This window comes from Erinaceus europaeus, chromosome 11, assembly GCF_950295315.1.
Source record: "Erinaceus europaeus chromosome 11, mEriEur2.1, whole genome shotgun sequence".
NCBI lineage: Eukaryota > Metazoa > Chordata > Mammalia > Eulipotyphla > Erinaceidae > Erinaceus > Erinaceus europaeus.
This window is the reverse complement of record NC_080172.1, coordinates 76,664,878-76,671,809: the sequence shown is the minus strand read 5'-3', so window position 1 is coordinate 76,671,809 and position 6,932 is coordinate 76,664,878.

The following is a 6,932-nucleotide window of genomic DNA, read 5'->3' as shown; positions in this document are numbered from 1 at the left end:
TATTCCTGGGGAAGTAATTTGCCACCAGAAAACATGTATTCAGCTCTGGCATATTGAAGACTTACACTAAAAGCCAGCACCAATTACTAACAGATTTCCATCCCCAGTCTAAAACTCATCAGTCACCTCTGCTCTCAAGTTCCAAACCCACACTAACTGCAGGAATTTTAATCATTTTGTAAGTCACAAATCTGGGGTGATTTATTATAGAGTGAGTTGATGTGAGTTGGACCAAGTCTTAAAATAGATGGAAGAAGAGGGATTTGAAGAAGATAAAATAGCAGTACAGATAGAGACAAGAATGTACAAAGCAAGACCAAGGTGATAAATCTAGTGTGAATAGAGATCTAAAGAGGAATGTGAAGTGAAAGAAAAATTTTAAATGTCTGTTGGAGGTGAACTCATGGAAGATATACCAAGTCAAGTTAAAATCATGTAAAATTTTATTCTGCATGTGAGAGAGATTATTACAGATTTGGGGAGATAACAGTGTCCTTAACTCCTATTTAAGGAAGACTTTGCTAATGGCAGTGTATAGGATAGATTGAAGGAGAAAAACATCAAGCAGAAATACCAGTTTGAGCACTATTGAAATAAGCTGTGTAATAGGTCGTGAACAAAGAGCAAACAGATAGTAAAAAGGCTTTTGAATTAAAATCGGGTGGGAAGGGATGAGATTGTTATTAAGTGGGAAGAAAAATATTTAAATAGGCTCTAAAATTTCCTATCTGAGTGCCTGGGAAGATGATATTTATAGGAGATAAGAGACAGTATAGTAAACTAGTAAGATCACAATATGCAAATGACAAATACATTACTTGTTTGTAACCAAAATAAACTCCAATAGCCTTAGGATCATACACAATGATTATGATGACATAAGCCCTTCCCACCTTCCTCAATTCCTGGTGTGGTACTATTTTCCAACAGATACACTGTTCTTTTTGTGCTCCGCTAAATATCTACAACTGTTGTCCTCCTCTGATCTCTCCCCCTGACTAAACTATTCCTTTTATCTGAAATAGCAGTCTTCTTTTTTTTTTTTTTTTGCCTCCAGGGTTATCACTATGTACCTGTACTAGGAATCCACTACTCCTGGAGGCCATTTTTTTCCTGTTTTTGTTGGCCTTGTTGTTATTGGGTAGGACAAAGAGAAATTGAGAGAGGAGGGAAAGACAGAGAAAGGGAGAGAAAGATAGACACCCACAGGCCTGCTTCACTGCTGGTAGTGTGTGGGAAACCAAACTGGGATCCTTACGTTTTGTGCCACATAAGCTTAGCCCATTGTACTACCGTCCGACTCCCCACCTCCTCTGTCCTTAATAGCCTTAACACAAACTTAATTTATCCTATAAAAGGAAGCTTTGATAGACTCCGATCCAAAATGCCTTTTCTAACTAGTTCCTCTCCAAATCATCATCCCTCTATCAAGTTAGTCACTCACCACTTTGTACTACTTCTGTTTCACATTAAATCCTTTAAATGCATAGTAGGGTGTCTAGAAAGACAGGTTGTTTTTTTTTTTTTTTTTTTTTGGTGATTTAATAATGATCAACGAAATTGTGGGAAAAGAGGGGTACAATTTCATACAATTCCCACCATCGGAATTTTGTGTCCCATTGCCTCCGTTGGAAGCTTCCCTATTTTTTATCTTTCTAGAAGCATGGACCCAGGGTCATTATGGGGTGCAGAAGGTGGAAGGCTTGGCTTCTGTAATTGCTTCTGGACATGGGTGTTGGCAAGTGGATCCATACTCCCAGACTGTCTCTATCTTTCCCTTTTGGGTGGGGCTCCAGGACATATTGATGGGGTTGTCTGCCCAGGGAAGTCAGGTTGGCATCATGGTGGCATCATGGTAGCATCTGTAACTTGGTGACTGAAAAAACAAAATATAAAGTAGAACAAATTATTTAATAATCAGGAACCTAAAGGCAAAAATATAGCAGATCAGATTGGGGGGGTCTCCATTTTGGAAAAAGCTAGTGGGTATATTTCAAGGGCCTCTTGACTTTACTAATTTTTCCCTAGTTGACAATTAAGATTCAGGTGTTATTGTCTTATCAGAGGACAAAAGGGAGGGGAAGAAAGCATTCTTCAGGACATAATAGCTGAGAACTTCTCTAGTCTAGAAAACATAAAAGACATAAAGGTATACACCTATGTTCATAGCAGCACAATTTGTAATAACTAAAACCTGGAAGCAACCCAGGTGCCCAACAACAGATGAGTGGTTGAGAAAGCTGTGGTATGTATACACAAGGGAATACTACGTAACTATTAAGAATAATGAACCCACCTTCTCTGACTCGTCTTGGATGGAACTAGAAGGAATTATATTAAGCAAGCTAAGTCAGAAAGATAAAGATTAGTATGGGATGATCCCACTCATAAATAGAAGTTGAGAAAGAATAACAGAAAGGAAAACTAAAAGCAGGATTTGACTTAATTTGGAGTAGGGCACCAAAGTAAAAATCCTGGGTTGAGGATGAGGGTGGAGGGTCAGCTTTACCTGGGCGGGGGAGGAATGGGGACACATGTAAATCACTATATAATTAATATGAGAGGGGAAAATTGACTGAATATCTCAAACTTTTTAAAGCCCAAACTGAGTCTTTTTAATACATAGGCCGAGTCTTTGATATGTTGACTCTCCTAAAAGATTAGACCAGGGAGTCGGGCAGTAGTGCAGCTGGTTAAGCGCACACAGCGTTAAGTGAAAGGACAGGTGTAAGGACCCCTTTTCAATCCCCTGGATCCCCACCTGCAGGGGAGTCGCTTCATAGGCGGTAAAGCAGGTCTGCAGGTGTCTTTCTATCTCCCTCTCTGTCTTCCCCTCCTCTCTCCATTTTTCTCTGTCCTATCCCACAACGATGACATCAATAACAACAGTAATAATAACTACAACAATAAAACAACAAGGGCAACAAAAAGGAAAATAAATAAATATTTTTTAAAAAACTAAAAAAAAAAAAAAAAAAGCTTAGACCAGAGAGAACAGAAGCAACCGGTGGCACATCTGTATACAAATAATGTGAAAGGACATAAATTATGGTGATGGTGTGTATGATACAGCAAATCCTAACAAACTGATATTTCAAAAGTTAACCCAATTGCCAAATAATGTGATTATAGCAATAACTAGCTATTGTCTTCTTAAAACCCTAAGACAACAGGAACCTCCCACTTCCACTACAGAGCCTATATTTCCCCCAGTCCTGGAAGCGCTGGGGTGGGGCTCACTTTCCTGCATGCTTCTCTCAATTCATACCAAATGATATCACATCTGCTGATCCCAACCTAATCAACACAACAAGTACCACCTCAGCATGCTTCACTTCAGACTGTGTCCAGAGACGTTAGGCATGGAATGCCAACCCTTCAGCCTCATTACTTGGGTGAGACCTTGCCTTTTATAGGATTCTCTAGTTCCATTCCAGGTGGTTCACTTCCTAATAAAGTCTCAAAACCTAAATATAGACTAGGTCTCATAAGATAGAGCATATGTTTACATGTATCCATAAATTAGGGCAAAATATATACCTGAAAGCAAAAGTACACAATAGTCTGTATCAAGTTCATAATGAAATAGTGTCCACTTAGACTTAGATACCCTCCTCACCTACTTCCTATTACAGTTCTCTCACTCACTGCAAAGCTAACCTCATCAAAGCAAAGACTGCAAAAGGGCAAGAGATTGGCATACTTTAATGATGACTCTTTAGTCACTATCGGGCCACCCCATCAGCTGGGGCCCTAGTACGGGGAGTCCTGAGATTCCCAGACAGACATGATAGGCCTAGACCTTGAGTAAATCCCTCTTTCCATTGTTACTGGTCATCTCTATCAGGAACAACAGAATAGACCCCTTTGTGGGCCCCCATAGGACCTTGTCCTCAACTTGGATCAACAATGGTAGAGAATGTTCCATCCTCCAAAGGGAGGCTGGACAATACACTCTATGTTATACCTGAGGAAGATGGGTCCTAATATTGGGGCAGCTTGGAACGTTCCTACTCATGACCACAGAATGTGAGCTCAAATCTACAGGGATGCAGAGGTCACATAGGCTTCTAAGCTGAATATGGGCCCCAGATCACATCAAATCAATGGGGTTTACAATCAACAATATTTATACACTTTTCCCATTATTTGGGAGCTACTCTCTTCCCTGACCCAACTTTCTGGTCCTTCTGCCAGCCATGACATCATCTCCCCAGACAATAATTAGGATCCACCAGTTATCAGGTTTCAGGTTCAGGCAAAAAAAAAAAACCCAAACAAACAAAAAACACTAGTATAGCCACAGGCCCTTTGGAGTATAACTAAAATACGCCTACAAGGTATCTACAAAACAGAGACCCTCCCAACTCTTCACCTGTACTATTCCAGACTTTAGGTTCATGACTGGCCAACAATTTGTTTAGCTTTGTATGTTAACTCTCTTTTCAGCCACCAGGTTCCAGATGCCAGCTTGATGCCAACCAGACTTCCCTGGACAGATGACCCCACCAATGTGTCCTGGATCTCTGCTTCCCCAGAGCCCTTCCCCAGTATGGAAAGAGAAAGACAGGCTAACCCTGTGATCTAGTAGTTTTTTTCTTAGGGAGTTATCCAAGAAAACAAAACACTTATCCAAAGAGACCTATGTACACCTGTGTTTATAGCAGCACTAGTTGTACTAGGTACAAAATGGTAGCAACCCAGATGCCCAAAGACAGATTATTAGTTTTAAAAATTGTGGCCTATAAGCACCCATGTTTTCAAAGAGCATCCAATCCCCCACGTGCATCTCAGGCAAGTCACAGCGCTCAACAATCCGATCAAGGCCATCACACGTTGGTCCCCATATACTGGATGAATAATACTTCTCATCTGGTTTGGGTCTCTTTTGCAGAAGAGGCTTGACGTGTGCATGATCATAAAGGATGCAATTAAATGATCCATACACTCCATCATTCACGTAATACATAAAGGTCTGCTCACTGGACTCATCTTTGTAAGTAGGGTTGGCACACATGCAACAGTATGAAAGACTAGAAGAGGGGTCACACCTAACTGTGTTCCTATGGAAACTATTTGAATATTTTTTTATATGGATTTTTATTCACTTTTCAAACATGCTACTACGGCATGTCCCTCAGCTGCCAACCAAGCATTTGTAGCTTGTGCATTGGCAGATTGGGCCAAAAGCTTAGTGCTGTGACCTGTTTTAAAAATAAAGTATCTTGAAATAATTAGGCATTGGGAATTTTTTATAGCGTGTCTATTCCAAATGGTTCACCTTGAATGTGCTTAATATGAATGGGAATTGACATTTATTCCTGTAGGCTGAGAAAATTCTTCCAGAGACTTGGGCTAATATGGTTTTCAATATTTTGAAAATCCATAGAAATGCCTTCTTTCTGGTTGACACCTTTTTTGTTTTGAGTACATGAATTCCACCTAGTTTGCTGTGAGTTCTCACAAAGAGTAGTGGCATTTTGTATGAGACAAAAGCTGTACTGTCTGCTGCTGACAGTGACCTCAGCCCCCCTCATGCCCAGAGTAGCTGTGAATTTGGAGTTCTTAGAGCCACTTGTTAACTAGCTGACCCGTCATGGCCAGCACCCAGGGAAGGTGCATGAGGCTTCATGCTTACAGGGACTAAAGGCATCCCCTGTACACCCTGATGTTACTCCCAGGCTAAATTGATTATTAAAACAAGGAATGTGGTACAACATTTGGCAGTCAACTTAACTTGAATAAATTTGGCAACAATTAAAAAAAAAAATTGTGGCCTATATAACACAACAATGATAAACAACAAGGGTAACAAAAAGGAAAAAAAATAGCCTCCAGGAGCAGTGGATTTGTAGTGCAGGCCCCTAGCCCCAGCAATAACACTGGAGTCAAACAAAAAAAAAAAAAGAAAGAAATACCCTCACCTGGTAGAACATTAGTGTTACCATGCAGGTGGCCCCGGCTTTGGAGCCCAACAACACAAAGAGGCAGCCCCAGGGATGGTGGGACTGTTCTGTGGTGCCGTGCCCTGTTTCTCTTTCTCTTTCTGAAATCATTATTTTTTAAAGTCAGCCTGAGAGCAGTGGGATGGTCACTAGAGCTACTAAAAAGAGAAGAAAGGGAAGGAGGAGAGGGATAAGAGAAATAAAGAAGAGAGAAGAAAGACTGGAGGAGGAGAAGAGGAGGAGAAAGTGGAAAAGGAGGAGGAGGAAGAAGAGGAGGAAAAGAAAGAGGAGGAGAAACACATATCACTACACTCTTTTTCTTGAAAGACAAGTCTACAAATAGCTTAGACTTATCACCTATCAGTAGTACCCAGGCACATACCTTACAAATCATATGAGACTAGAGTTCACTATTTTGTCATTAGCTTGTTTTCCATATCTCTAAAAGAAACACAAGATCATCAAGATCTGGGGAACCACTTCATTCTCATCCAGCCAGGCCCATACATACATACATAGACGTTACCATTGGTTCAAAGCAACTTGATGACATTTCAGCTGAGGTTCCTCCCACCCCTGAGATAGAAGTGTGTCGTTGTACCAACAAGACTAAAAAGTTTCTCAGAAGCATCTACATAAAATTACCCTGAAAATTCAAACAAACAAACAAACAAAAACTTCAGTTAATAGGAGGCACAGTTCATGGAGGAAGGAGAGAGCAAGAGGAGATGCCTCATGCCTCTAGGTGGACACTGACTTTATGCCTAGACATCTCAGGGAGTCCCAGAGAATGAGGTTGGATGTGGGACATGTTTGCAATAGTACAAAGTGAACAGCACATGAGCATAGTTGCAGTCAGAATACTTGTGCTAACTAACATTCAGTAGCAAGATTTTGTTGTCTAATCTGGTACATGAAAAGGGAAAAACCGAATAGCAGCAAGTTCTATTTATAGTGATATATCTATGTCTTATTCTCACATTATCC